Source organism: Neolamprologus brichardi, chromosome 15 (assembly GCF_056152115.1).
Source record: "Neolamprologus brichardi isolate AB-2024 chromosome 15, ASM5615211v1, whole genome shotgun sequence".
Taxonomy (NCBI): domain Eukaryota; kingdom Metazoa; phylum Chordata; class Actinopteri; order Cichliformes; family Cichlidae; genus Neolamprologus; species Neolamprologus brichardi.
Genome location: NC_142118.1, coordinates 23167390 through 23182403, shown reverse-complemented (window position 1 = coordinate 23182403; position 15014 = coordinate 23167390). Strand labels below are relative to the sequence as shown.

Here is a 15014-nt window from a genome sequence, read left to right as displayed (position 1 = left end):
GTTAATGAAGGTTAAATCAGCTAATCAGGTGAAAGACCTTCGCTGACTTTTCTATTATTCAGTGGTTAAAAGGAAACCAAACAATCATTCGTGCACAGCCATCTTTCCACTTTCTGCTGCCTAAGTCAAACACCAAAGCTATCTCGCACTAACTGATCAAACCAATCCGGATGTGATCTAAACTTTCTTCTTGTGTTAAGTTTTGTTTATTTAAAAAGTCACACATGAAAGTTACCCAGCATTCTTTGAAGCAGTTCACCGGCTGCAGCCGCACCCACAAGAAACATTGGTCTGAAAAGGGTGTGTCAGCAGGTGAGTCCTTTCAGAAAGCAACGTGACCTTCCCTGACACACACACACAGATTTGTACTTCTGTATTTTCAATTTCTTAATCCCAAACCAAACCTTAAAACAATGTCTGAAAACCTCTTTTGAAGCCGTCCTCACCGTCCACACAAAAGTTCTCACTATAGGCAATTAAAACTGAACCGAGTCCTCACAAAGGTGGTAATATAGGTCAACACACACAGGTTTGTATTTCTGCAGTTTACATTTCTTAAACCAAATCAAACATTTAAACAGTCTGAAACAGTCTTTTGAAATGGTCCTTACTGCAGTGGATTAAAACTGAACCAGGTCCTCACAAAGTTGGTAATCCCACACACGCGCACACACACACACACACAGATTTATACGTCTAAACTTAAAACAAGGTGTGAGACAATCCCTTGAAGTGGTCCTCAGTCTGCAGAAAGGTCCTGACTACAGATAATTAAACTGAAACTTGTCCTCACAAAGGTGGTGATACACAAACACACACACACACACAGAAACTATTCAGTAGTTTCGTGAATAAAAACTAGTATTTGTATTGGTTCACATACAGTACTTTTATCTGATCCTGTGCTCTGCCTCTACACTGTGACATAAATTAGAGACACACCCCTAATAGACTGCTGCTGTAGTACAGTACGCTCAGGCAGTGAACTTTATTGTTCAAGAAGCAAATCCTCTTCCTCAGTAAAAATATCTTAAATTAGCAAATTCAACCATCCAAAAATGTTCAGGAATATCAGGAACACTCTGTTATCCTATTTTTAAAACTCAGAAACATTACAGTTGGTCTCAAAGAGCATATCTGTCCCTTGTATGACCTGCTTGGACGCTGCTCCTTTGCAATTTCAGCCGACGTCTGGGCTTTCTGAAGTGCTGATCTTTTATGAACATTTTGTAATCCAGATTAAAGATTGACAGGAGTCATCCTCCTCAAGTTGAAGTCTAACCCCAATAAAAAGTGTCACAAGAAGCTAAAAGGTGGTACATTAGTCAAAGAGCTGGCTTGCTCTGAGCAGTGACAGCTCTGAAAATACTAAAGCTACTCCCCACTGATCAACAACCACTGATCAGTGGGCTATCATAGTCATTGTGCAAGTGTACTCTTTATAAGGTTGCGGAAACCTGCAATCAGCTGAGATTGAAGAAGTCACTTTGATGATGATTCTGTTCATCTGGACAAAGTGTTTTCAGTGGGAGAAATGTTTCAACTTTTTGGATGTTACCAAATAGATTAGCAGCATCCATCAAATCCAACCCTCTATTGTCATTTTTGGCCATGGCCAAATGCCAAACTAGGCTGAAGTCACCTGGACGAGTGACTAAATGTTTCTTCCAGTAAAAATGTTATTTCCAGATAAACAGAATCAACTTTCCACAAATGTCCACAATCCAAAACGTGATGTCAGGGTAGTTTAGTCCACATGTTAAAAGAAGGCCATCTGGATTCTAACTGATAAGTGACTTACCTCAAATGATTCACTGCATTTGGCCTTGTTTTAACTACCCTTGATCTATCCTGAGCTCAATGGGATGGTACTTTGCTCAGGGGTACCTCAGGGTAGCTGTTCTAGTAGTCTTAGTTGCCTTTACTTCACCAAACCTGCTAAAAACTTGAGTTTTTTATTGTTTTAAATCTTAATTAAGAACAACATAAACATGGAAACTGCAGCCCGACTCAAAATGTCGATAGCAGTATCTTATCATGGAAGTCTCTGTAGTCATGAAACCCACGACTGGAGCACTCTGACTTCCAGAAATTGTCCCAACAGATAAAATACTCAAAGTGACTCTTGAGTGTGCTACCTGTCACTCTGAAACACTTCTATGACCTCCTCGGCAGTCTTTTCCTCCATGCTGTCACTTCCTGGCTGCAGATTATTGAATGGGGCTGATAGACGGTGATATCAGGCAAACGACTCACATTTTAAAAAATAAAGGTACTGGTACAGGTCTGGTAAAGGTACAGGTCTCCACAGAGACTCTGAGACAACGAGGACCAAAAGACAAGAGCTGCATCAGCTTATTTAGCCAAGAGCATCCTGGAACATAAACACACATACTCATATGTGTTCACATTAAGAAAAAAAAAAACCCACCTGAAAACTGGTTTTTCCTGAGTGTGGACGACGTACAGTTATATAACACATCTCATAGCAACAAAGTGTGGAGGGCCAGTGGAGAGCTGGCTGTGCACCCGTATCGGCTAAATATAACGAGCAGGAAACAGAGAGGAATAAAGGCTGTGACGGCGTTACCAGTACTAAACTAGGCCCGAACCATGGGACCCCGCTTGACTCTGGCCCCGAACTTTGAGTCTGCCACTTCTGCCCAGCTACAACTGGAACTATTGGTGGAATAATTGATCAGCTGGTCAACACAAAATTAATCAGACTCTCTCAGAAATAAATATTTCTGAAATATTTCCCTTTTGTCCCTCTGTGGGGGGATACTCCCACTAGGTTTAAATCTGGGACTCCCCATCATTTGACCTTAGAACTGAAGAAGCTTCTCGGATGAGAGGTGAAACGTCTTCAAGCAACTTAAAGAAGTCCAGACGCTTTTTATTGCAAGCTCCTTTGACCAGCAACCTAATTCACTCAAGAAGGTCAATTTGTCCATGCTATAGATAAGATAACATCAAGCTGGACGTCGGGTTAGCTCACTGGAATGAGCAGGCGACCATATCCCACAAGGCTGAGAGCAGCCGGCCCGGGTTCAAGTCCTTTGCCACTTGTCTTCCCCTCTTTCTTTCCTCCACTTTCCTGTCAGGCTTCACTGTCCCTGTCAAAAATAAAGCCACAAAAAGGCCCAAAAAATGATATATATATATAAAAAAAAAAGATGACATCAACCAACTTTAACGATAAGAAACACTCAAATTTGCATTTACTCAGAAATGTTGGCTAAAATTCGACCATAAACCTTATTTGAAACCAATTGGTTCTCATAAAACTCCAGGAGATTCGTTTAATGAGCCGACCTAAACCACGTCATTATTTTCTGACATAGGAGATTGCGCAGTTTCTCTGTGTCAGTGGGCAAGCTAGCATTAGCTAAAAAAACAAAAAACAAATGCAGGTCCTTACATAAATGTAACGCCCTCCCATTACTGCCCCAGTTTGGCCCCAACACTGGCCATACTTCTGTTTGACCTCCACAGGCAACACCAGGTAAAACAGACTCCCTTTAAGCTAATCTTGGCTAACAAAATAAAAAAAACAACAACAGCTGAACCAATGTTTTTTATTTTTCTGTTTTTGTCCTTGTTATAAATTTATTTCTATGGTTTCTTATTTAAATCTGTCCACAGGATTCAATAAGAAGCAAACGAGGCCTCATCTTTAAATTCTGTGACACTAACCAAAAGACCTCAGAGGAGATTCATGGATGTGGTGAAGTAGGACATGCAAAGGGTTAAACAGAGTGAAACAGGCAGATGGTCCACTGTGGTAACCCCTAAAGGGAGCAGTCAAAAGAAGAAAACAAAAAAAACAAAAGAAAAAAAAGCTTCACATTCACTCAGATGCAGCAAGTTTACATTACATCCGAAAACAGACCCAAAAGCAGCAGTTAGAAGTACAAGGTCCAGAGCTGTAAAACCCGGGCAACAGCGAGCGCCAGTATTCCTGAGTCATTTAGATATTTAAGTGCTAAAGAGAGGCGGATTAATTCAGGTCAAAGTCCTCCTGGAGTGGAGCCACACAAACCTCATGAGCAGTGTGACAAACCAGAGCAAGGAAACACCGCGTCAGAGGAAGAAACGGTGCACACGTACACCTCTGCTCTCCGTGATCAAGTCAACAGCAGTACTCTCTGAGTACTGACGGCAAGAAAAACATGCTCAGCTTTTTACAATCCATCGCTTTCAACAGATTCCCTTAAAGCTTAATAATATCCGACAACACCAGCTGTGTGCTTAAAACACAGTAACATGTCAAAGCAGCCAGCCTCCCTGGAAAAATACCTAGAATTCAAACATCAGAGCTGCCTGTCAGAGCGGAGAAAAGGCCTCCGTTACCAGAAAGGCCTTCGTATTCAAAGGTCACCATCAGCAGACAAATGGCTGCCCTCGCTGTTGCTGTGGTTACAGCCCCCACTACCATAATGGTGTGCTGATGGCCCGGGTGCATTAGCATGTTGACACATGACACAGCGATTCAGTCACAGCTGAGCCACGGAGAGAGAGGAAGGAAGAGAGCGACTGAGAGTACAGGCGATTAAAGCCGACGGCAGCCGCTAAAAATAAACGTGTCTAAAATAAACTGAAAATTAAAAATAGTTTGTCCTGACATAAAAGTACAACATGGAGCGTCGGCACCATCCTCCGACAATCTGCGAGGAAACAGAATAAATTGCTTTTAGCTTTAATCCTGCAGAAAATCGCCAATCATTGAGCAGTATTTACTGCAAATGAGCTAATAAAAGGCAGTTTTAATGATATTTAACGCTTTAATTTGAGAGTTTTACATCTCTGTCACCTTGTTTGTTCATGTTTCAACAAGTAAACATGAACTCTTGTCACCATTCTTTATTTATCACAACCTGCCTTTTATTTTTACTTCTTACCCTATTTGGTATTTTAATGCTCTGTTAAATTTACTGGTTTATATCGACTCAATATCTCCTGTACACATTTTTTTTTTTAAACCAACAACATCATTTATTTGTGAGGCTTTTATTGTGAAATGTTTAAAACAGTTTGTCCTTCCCACTGTTGCCAAGAGTTTGCTCAAAGGTGAGTCAGATAAAGCTGACTAACATATATATGAACTTGTGATTAAACTGGTTTAGAAATTAGCCACAGCTTAAACGCACCTCACTACATTTCAGTACTCGAAAAAAAAAAAAAAAAAACAAGCATGTGATTACCTTTTTTATGTTTTCAGAATTTACATATTTTGCTTTCTGATTCCATGCGAGTTCAAAGAGCCCCCTACATAACACATGGTGCACCCACTTTGATTGGGTGTCATCATCAGCACCACAGATATGAGTCAGGAGGGTCCTTCTGCACCTCGAATAGATCAGAACCAACGGGAATAAAGAAATACTCAGATCAGATCAAAAAGGAGCCAGTTCACTACTGGAGCTAACATGCAATGGATAATATTGTATTTACTGATTATGTACTGACCAAGAAAATACAAACAACACTTAAAACCCATTTTTTGGGTCAAATTAGAAACCTGGCATATGTAGGAAACGACAATAGAGTCCTTTTATTTGTTCATGTATAAAATATAATCATTATTTTCGACACTAAAGTAGTTTGGCTTTAAGGTAAAGTGTCTTTGTGTTTAAGTTTCTCATTGAAATAATCAGCACTTAAAACCAGTATTTCACCAATAAATGACCCAAAACTAAAAGCTCCAAAGACTTCCAGATTAAGTAGAAACGGGCAGGTCGCTGATCTGAAGCATGCGCATGACCATACTGACTAATTAAACCAGAATTTCCCTTTAAAATTACACAAAGAAGAGCAGGCAAATGTTGAAGCTTTTGAAGTTTTTGGAGTCGGAAGGAAATCCGACCCAACTGCAGGAAACAACCCCTAAAAAGCAAAGGTTCGTGGGTAAATCAAGAGACAGATGCTGACATCTGATAGCCAGCTGTTATGTTTGAAAAAAACAAAAAGAAGAAGATTGGCAAAGCAGACGAAATGAGAAACAGAGTCGGTACAAGAATTGGGAGCCATTTATTCTGTTTATTTTGCATTACTGAATTCATCTTATCTACTTTAGCTCTCAGCTTTAGGGTTCTTATCTTAAAAGATCCAGAAACGGGGTTGTTGTTAGCTCAGAGGAAAACACAAGTCCACGAGGCTTCTGTTTACAACTCCTGCTTCGCTTGTGTGATCCATCAAAACACACAACAGTCGGCATGTAGCAGGTTTTAGGTCCCTCAGAGACTCAAACAAAAAACAACCCAACCCTGGGGCAAGGCAGACGGCGTGTAAGCCGACACTCTTCATCGCCATCAACAAGCGATGTGGTCTGCTCGGTGTGGCGTGACTAATTCAGCTCATATTCCCCTTATTACAAAGGCTGATGGAAGGAAGTGGAGTCCCACCACTGCCGCTACCACCAACATTAATATATCTCCATCAGAAACAAGATATGTATGAACTCTGCTGCTCCATCATCATCAGCTGCTGCTGCAGGCTGGAGAGGTTTGTCATGGTTCTGGAAGTCCTGTTTGTATGTAACGTGGCTTTTGGAGTGTTATCTGAGCCAATCAGTGAGCAGGTCCGGAGTCAGGATGTGTGCCCGCCGCACAGTATAAACAGCAGACACAGTAGAGACAGTAGACACAGGGTCTTCCACAGAGTTCGATCATATTTTTAGCACCTAATCTCTCTGAAAAGAATAAGTTAAAAAAATGCACATTTTCTGACAAACAGCTAACTTTGAACGACCTCGCCTGTCACACAGACACTATGAACTACAAACTTCATTCTCAAATCCTCCAACTCTTTAACTGGAATCCTCCCTTTGCTGGATCTGGTAGTGCAATAAAGAAACTGAAGCATTAATGAAATAAAGTGAGCAGCACGTGGAGCACAGGTGAAGTTCAATACTGTCAGACCAACTATGACAAGAGAGGCTTGAGACTAAATGACATCGCGAATCGCCACAACAGCCACCTGACCACCCCGTCTGGTGGGAAACGAGACGGGACCGACTGGGGCGAGCCAGTGTTGACCAGCTGTGCTTTAAAAATTAGATCACAGGAATAAAAAATAAAAATGTAAAAGTAAATATGCTTTTGATTGAAACTAACAATCAGCTTTGTTGCATTATAAAAGCAACCCGTCACTTTGAGGTGATGGCATCAGCGCTCTCACCTCGAATGCGGTGATGTCAAGCACTGTCACACTGAATTGCAGGTGCGTTGCTTTGCTCACATTGCCACAAATTTCAGCAATTTTAAAAGCATGTTTCGATTATTGGGTGCTGTGATCAGTGGGTTCACACAGCACTGAGATACAGGCAGTGTACCGGCATGGTCATAGTTTAACCTCGCCTGTTATCGTGCTCATTTTGACTGATTCCTGAGTCTTTTCTTACTTGTGGCAAGTACATCTCTAGTCAGCATCCTTAGACAAGTAAGGTTATAGTTATTATAGTGAAGCAACTGTCCAAACATGAGTTCTGACAGTGCCTCAAACTTCTAAGCATGAAATAAGCTGTCGGATTTGTAAAATACACAGAGCTGAGGTGATGACGAGGCAGAAAGAACAGAGCAGAAAAAGAAAAGAAAGCAACCGAAACAAAAACCGAACAGAAATTACAGCCATGCTGGAGTTTGACCAAACACAATCTGAAGTAAGACGAGGCGAGGTAAGACTTTTAGATAAGCTCAGAGTGTAGAAATTTCCTCCGTTCCCTATAGCATTTAAGGAAGGAAGTACCTCAAATTTCTATAGGTAAAATAAAAGGAACTTTACATAATAGCTTCCCGTAACACTTAGGTTATCTTAAAAGTCTGATTGGTGGTAAATCTGCACAACTTTTCAACATATGTGCACCATTTACCAACAGCTGTTAAAAAGTTCAAAGCGCCCAAATGGTGACGCGTCAGCCTGTGTTCTTACTTCATTACACTCGAGGCTAATACATCCTCAGATTCTGCACGTTCTAAACGTTTCAGGATATTCCAGGGATTCCTGGACTGGGCAAAGGACAACTTTCCTTCCTATCCTCCCACCTCTCCAACTGCTTCCTCCACAGGGTGATAATGCAAGGAAAACACAACACAGCACGAGAGGTGTTTACTGACAGAAATTACACCCAGCATGAACATTTAAACCCAGCCTGCCGCCGAAGCCGTATCATGTCCTGAATCCTCGGCCTCCTCGTGTCTACGAGAGAACTTAAAGTGGATAAAGATGCACATAAACAGCTTATCGCGAATAAGACACTTGACCAAGAGCCATAGCACAGAGGATGGAAGCTCTGCAGCCAGAAATCAACTTTATCCAGACAGACTCTTTCTACTTAAGAGCAAGGGCTGAAGGGAGCAACATGTCATCCAACTAATCCAATAACCAGGCATAACTTTATTTACACAGCACCTTTGGAAGAACACAGATAACAAAGCGCTTTGACAGACAAGCAAAAGCAGAAATTCAAACAGAAAGCTGAACAGGGACAGACGAGCTGTGAACAATTAGAAAAAAGAAGAAGCAGAACTATACAGCTTTTCTGATGTTTGGCTCAAAGGTTATGGCAGACTGCGTCTGAACAAAAAAAAATCTCTTTAAGTTGTATTGGGCTGCTTTGGAATGTGTAATCAGGTCACAGTTTAAGAAATGTCCTGTGTCACTGAGAATATAGTTAACATGCATATTCAAACTGCAGAAAGATCGTCATCTTCAATGGTCTTCAACCCACAAAAAGAGAGAATACTACGTGATCCATGTTCTGTAGTCTCAATATGAGTTTCTGCCATCAGGCAGACAATTCAGACTCAGCAGTGCAAACTGATCTTTCTATCAGGTTGAACAATGCCTTTCTTCTGGCCAAGAATATATTGATACAACCACAAGTTGCACTGCAAGGCAATTCCAGACTGAGTGATGTCTCCTTCTTGTTTGTTTAGTATTTAAATCTGTCTGTTGGTGCTGTGTGTCCATGTGTTCAGGGTTGTAGCTTTGGAGTCCAAGTCAGACTTCCCCATGGGGACAAAGCGGTATCCATCTACCAATCATTAAACAATTTACCTACCTACTAACCTAATGATCCATCCATCCTCCAACCAACCTAACCATCTATCTGCCTACCTACCAAGCTACACCCACATACCTGCTAACCTACCGTCTACCTACCCAGCTATCTACATATACATCTATCTATAAATTCCAACCTATCTATCCATCTATCTATTTATGTACCCATCTACAACCTACCAATCTATCTACCTACATACCAACGTATCTATCCATCTATCAGCCTACCTATCTACATATGTACCCGTCTACCTACTTACCCACCCATCAAAATGTTTCCTAGATTTCTGGATGCTAAGGGGCCTGGGACAGTTTCAGAACATTTGTATATAACTTCTGATTTTGAGGTTGTTAATTGAAGAACATTTTGTGTCATCCAGCTGTTGATATTGGTTACACATCTAGAAAAGAAGCTAGTCTTCCACTGGACATGTTTAAAAGCAGGAGGTGGTCAAGAGGACCTTGATCCATGAACTTCCTGCATTTTCCTGAAGAGAAGGGCAACTCACTTTACAACAAGTGTTATTTCCTGTTGTGACATAATGAAATTATACAGCAATCTGGCCATAAAAGAAAAGTCAAAGTCCCTTCGAAAATCCGGAGGTTCCTGCTGAAGAGGCCTCCACCCAAACTAAAGGCATACTATAACCTCAGAGCTCTATTATAAAAGGACCTGAGGCGTTGAAAACTTCATACATGAACAAATATGCAATGCGGGGCATGACAAATCGAATAAAATATGACTAATTCACACAGTTTTCTGCATTTGGGGTCATAATCATTTCCACAACAGTGATTTCAAAGCAGCTCCAGGCAAACAACAACGAGCTCAGGAAACGCACAATAAAAGCTGAGTACTCTTATATAATCATGCAACACAGATAAAACCAGAGCAAAGCCTGGGCTCGTTCCCTCTCTGCATCCTGACTTTCCTGAAGATGCCACATTATCTTCCATCATCGCTCAAGCAATAATATCAGAAAGGCCGACCCCACCGCCCACTCTGCCTTTTTTTTCTTATGCAAAGCATGTCCATTGATGATTCCTCCCAGGCTCAGGAGCAGTGTGCTGAGTGTGCATTGTGCAGGCCGCAGCCCTGCTCGTGTTGTGAGATGTGACATATCGGTGCTGCAACACCACAGCCTCCCGTGTCATGTACGCACCACTGAACCTGCATCTCAACTGCCAGCCTCTTTCCCCTTTTACCTCCCTCTAACCTAACAAGGCTTGTGATAAATGTTCTAACGCGATCTCACGCCGGGCCGAACCTCGTTCAAAACAGGTGACATGTTGAATCGCCTTGCCATTCACGCACGCACACTGGATATGAACAATGAGTCATCGTTTTTTATAATCCGAGAGACACCTGTTTTCATTCGGCAGGTGTATAAAATTTCCAAGAAAATAATCCTACTTTTTGATCTTGCTGTTTCATCTTCTTACACTGAGTCCTGCCACCAGAACCCCCCCATCGGGTGGTAATGGCAGCGCATTAAAAAGTTGGAAGCTGTATTGAAATAAAGTGGGCCACATCAGTTGTTGTGTAAGCCGAATTTAAGAGAGGGTCCTAATTATTCGAAATATGCATTAAAGACTGTAATTTTCGTACATCCCTCCTTTGGTCGTTACAGAAACTTTAAATGGCCAGGTTTTTGAAGGTAGTGTGGCATCAACTCCTATCAACAAAGCTACACAAACCCAAGCATATTAACTCATTGTAAAAAATAAAATAAAATAAAGATGGTGGATGCTGTTAGGGGAAAACTGCGCTAAATTCCAGTGGACTCGGTAGTTCCTCCGCCAGCTTTTAGCCCAGTGTCGACGGTTTTCGTCCCCGGTGTCTGGACAGCCTCCCCGGGTTGCTGGTTGCTAGCACCGGGACGCTGCTCCTCCTGTAGCCCGTCAGCTAGCTAAGATCCCAGGCTTGTAAAGATAAAATCTCCCCGATGCACGCCGGTACGACCTACCTGCTCTCAGAGGAAACTCCTGGGACTCCTCAGCTTGTTTTACAGAAGCAGAGTTTTTAAAAAAAGAAATTTCCAGAAAAAGAAGCGCTCGTACTAGCCGCACAGTGCCGGTTGTCTCCAGATGATCCGCTCCGGCAACCTGGCCCACGCTCTCCCCGCCCAGCAGCCTCCGACTCCCGCAGCAATCCTGGGAAACTGGCCCCGTGACGTCACTGGCTGTGCCAATAATCTCCGGCGGAGGGGTCCGTCCTGCAGGGGCCGCTGTCCGGAGGGGAGGGCTTTATTTAAACATCTTAGTTTAATTTTTTATGCTAAAAAGAAAAGCAAAATATTCTACAATTTCTGTCCTCCCCACTCCCCATTAATTTGAAAATAAACACTAAGACACACATTTATTGTGTAAACTTTGTAAAAAAAAAAAAAAACCTATGGAAAAACATTTCTAAAATAAGTTATAAATCCACCTTTACCTGTTTTGATTATGTTGACATGCATCTCTTATCGTCGAACCATTTTTTTAAACATCGACATATTTAAAAGAGACCAAATAAGCAAAATAAGACAAATTCTATTTCTACACTTATCCTCAACACTCCATTACATTCCACAGGTTGCATCTTTTCTAAGACACTAATATCAGACCGATTTGCCACCATACATATAAAACAAACATCACACATGTTCATTAAAAACGTGCAAAATATTACTTAAACGCCATTTCTGTGGTCCTGAGTTTGTTTGTTTTTTTCTTTTGTTTGGTGTTTGTCACATTTAATCTACAAATACAAGTAATATATGCATTCAGCCACGTTAACTTGTGCAATCCTGTTACTCTAATTTTAACCCGGTTCCCATATCATTTTTAATAAAAGAATCACAAATGTGTTTCTTAAATTTGACCAAAGATTTGCAAATAAATGCTAAAAATTAACAAAAAATGTGTGACCATTGAAAAATTGTTAAATGTAATTTTTATTAAAATTTTATCTGAAATTGAATATTTAACATGAGGATGACCTTCAGCCCAATGGCCAAGAGTTTATTAAAGAACATTTTTTAAATCTGGTGCATTTGTAACAGGGTTTCACACAGCAACTAAAATATCTCATAAAAAGTGTCCTTTTAATGTCTGACTTAGGAAATGAAAATGTTTTTGGTGCTGTATTATTTATTTTTGCAAATACATAACAGAAAATTAAAAAACTACATTATAAATTAGAAAAACCCCTTAGAGGTGTTTGCGTTTTAAACAAGAGTGTGAAAAACATAAGATCCCAGGAAGGAATCAAAGTTCTGAGCAGGAAGTCTGCTGTTGTTTGTGTACATTGTAAAAAAGAAGTGGACTGAAGACAGAGCCCTGAGGGTCCCCCAGCCTGTATTTAAAGATGGATTTAGCCACCGTGACATCACTCACTGGTCTGGTTTCTACTGGTCGTATAACTCCAAATGAGAGATCCAGCTCAGTGTTTTAAATTAGTACAGTGAGGTGCAGCATCCAAATGGATGGCTCATAATAATTATTCATCCTTGTTAGAGATTTTATGAAGAGGGAAAACTACTCATTGTACTAACTAATTACTGTGGAAAGTAAAAATTACAGTGATTTAGTACTCACTAAAATGAGTTCAGAAAATTTATAATTATTCATTTCATAAATCACGACACACTGCTCCCCTGTACATAAGCTGCCTTTACAAGTTTAAAGTATAGCTATCGGTAGTACTGGCCTGATATTTACTTGGTACTAGATCAAAACCCAAATTTGCAGTACGGCACAGCACTGGTGACTCTGGTCCAGCTTTTACTCTCTCTGTGAGGATGCACTAGCCTTTAGAATCAGCCTCATGTGGCCGTTAGAGGAACTGCAGTTTTTCGCTTCATTGTTTCTGGCATGTTCGCAGGAAGCTCATTTTCATGAGTTAAACCACTCTCCAAACTGGGACTCACAGAAGCATCTGAGACAAATCAGGAAAATCAGCAGAAGCTCTGACACGAATAAATCTGAAGTCCCACAGAGGCTGTTGAAAAATCATCTCCACTCTTTACACGTTCAGATGTGTGTGTGTGACTCTGAGGAAGGATTAATAGGGATAATGTCAAAGACGACAACAATGGTGCTAATCTGTCTGCTGCCACACTCACAGCACACGACTCTCGGATGGAATACAGTAAAATACAGATGATCATTAATTAATCAGGTCATATCAATGAAGCTGTAAGCACCAGGTGAGATGCAGATGTTGCCTCAGTTGTCACAGGTGGTTGAGATGCTTGTGCATGACGGGGAGTGCTGAGAGGACGCTTCTCGTCGCTCGAGTCAAAGTTGGTCTGTGATTTAAAGATGAGCCAAAATCTTCTGTGACGCGTTTTCTTTGTTCTGGGCTGAATTTCTCACTATATCAATAAAAGAATAATTGAATAAAAACTGAGAAAAACTGACAATGTTACACAAAAAAGAAAAAATATATAGGAAATAGTGTTTTTATTTCTGAACACTGGTCACATAAAATCTTACATTTCAAATATCTTATGCTGATTGTGTGTTTTTGTGTCTCTTCAGCGGTTCTCACAAAATGTTTTCATCTTTTTCGTGGTTATTTTTGCCTCATCGTATTTCACGTCGTTTTATTTTTGTAATCTTTTTCCGTAGTTTGGAGATTTCTTTGTGCTCGGTTTTTTGTAGTCAGTTCATGAATTGCTTTGTTGTTGTTGTTTTGTGTCTTCGAATTGTTTCATGATGTGTTCATATGTTTGTTTTTATGTGGTTTTTTTTTATCCTTTTAGTAGTGTGTCTGTTTTATATGTTTTTGTGGTGATGTGTTTTAATCGTTTGTTTTACGTGCATTTATAGGAGTGTTTTGTCGTCGTGGTTGTTGTTTTTGCTATCATTTTTGTGTCTTTTGGTAATTTTGTGTTGGTTTGCAGTTTTTGTCTACAATCTTGTTTCTCTGTTACTTTGTAGGCGTTTTATTTCCTTTTCTTTTGCTCTGTCCATTCAAAGGTGTTTTTCTCTTTTAAGATTATTTTTGTCTTCTTAAAACTGTAGAAAGTTGTTTATTTCGTTTCGTTGTTGTATTTATTTTATATTTGTTTAGGTAAATGTGTGCTGATTTCACGTGGTTTTATGTCTTCTGTATTATTTTGCATACACTTATTTTTGCCTACTCATTGCATGCAGATGCTTGAGTCTTATTTTTTTTGTCCATTTATGGTAGTTTTGTGTCTTTGTCATTACTGATGTCTCTTTGTAGATCTTTTGTGTATTTGTGTTCTTTTTGTGTCTCTTTGAAGTGTTTTTGTTCTTGTTGTGGTTTGTGTCTATTTATGGTATTTGCCGTCTCCTGCCGTGCTTTCTTTTCTCTTTGATGTACATCTCAAGATGAGACGTGGGGTCTCCCGGGTTTCCTGGCGTGCCGGCTTGGATTTCCTCCGGGTACTCCGGCTTCCTACCACAGCTGTGTCTGTTTGGTGTGGATGCAAAGTGGATGAAGCATTTCAGGGCACAAAACAAAAAGATGCGAGAAAAGTGCTATGAGTGATCAGTAAGAGCAGAAAAGCATCTGATGAGGTCATATGATGTATTCAGTCTGTGTCAGTCAGAAACGCTAGACTCGAGTCTACGAGGCTTTATTTAAAGTTTGAAATAATAAGACTGTATGTACAAGCTCAGGCTGTTAGAGCAGCTGGAGAAAGCCCTGCCTGAGTGGCTGCTCTTGATTTAAAAACTCTGGAAAGAAGCCAGGAAGTATAGCAGGCGGTGGTTTTATCTTCTTAAAGACAATCATGATGAGGGCTTCAGCTTCCATCAACACTTAAAACACTTAATTTATATTTAATGCTTTGATGCTGTAAAGGTTTCATGGTAAGTGGAAGGACAAAACACCGCAGAGGAGTCATGAATGTTTTATTGTCTGTAATGGGACGCTGGTTAGAAAACTGAAAGCTGAGAGCAGCGCTTCAAACAAACCACCTGATGCAGCAGGC

At 40.6% G+C, this 15014-nt stretch overlaps 1 protein-coding gene across 5 annotated transcripts in view; it reads right to left on the bottom strand.

Annotated features, from left to right (window-relative positions):
• The window catches only part of myo6a (myosin VIa), a 144744-nt gene extending 133540 nt beyond the window's left edge, over nucleotides 1-11204 (bottom strand). For all 5 annotated transcript variants that reach the window (XM_087852510.1, XM_087852507.1, XM_087852508.1 and 2 more), the window contains exon 1: nucleotides 11031-11204. The gene's annotated coding sequence lies outside the window, so the exon portion shown is untranslated. The remainder of the gene's footprint in view (nucleotides 1-11030) is intronic.
• Nucleotides 11205-15014: the final 3810 nt, after the last annotated feature.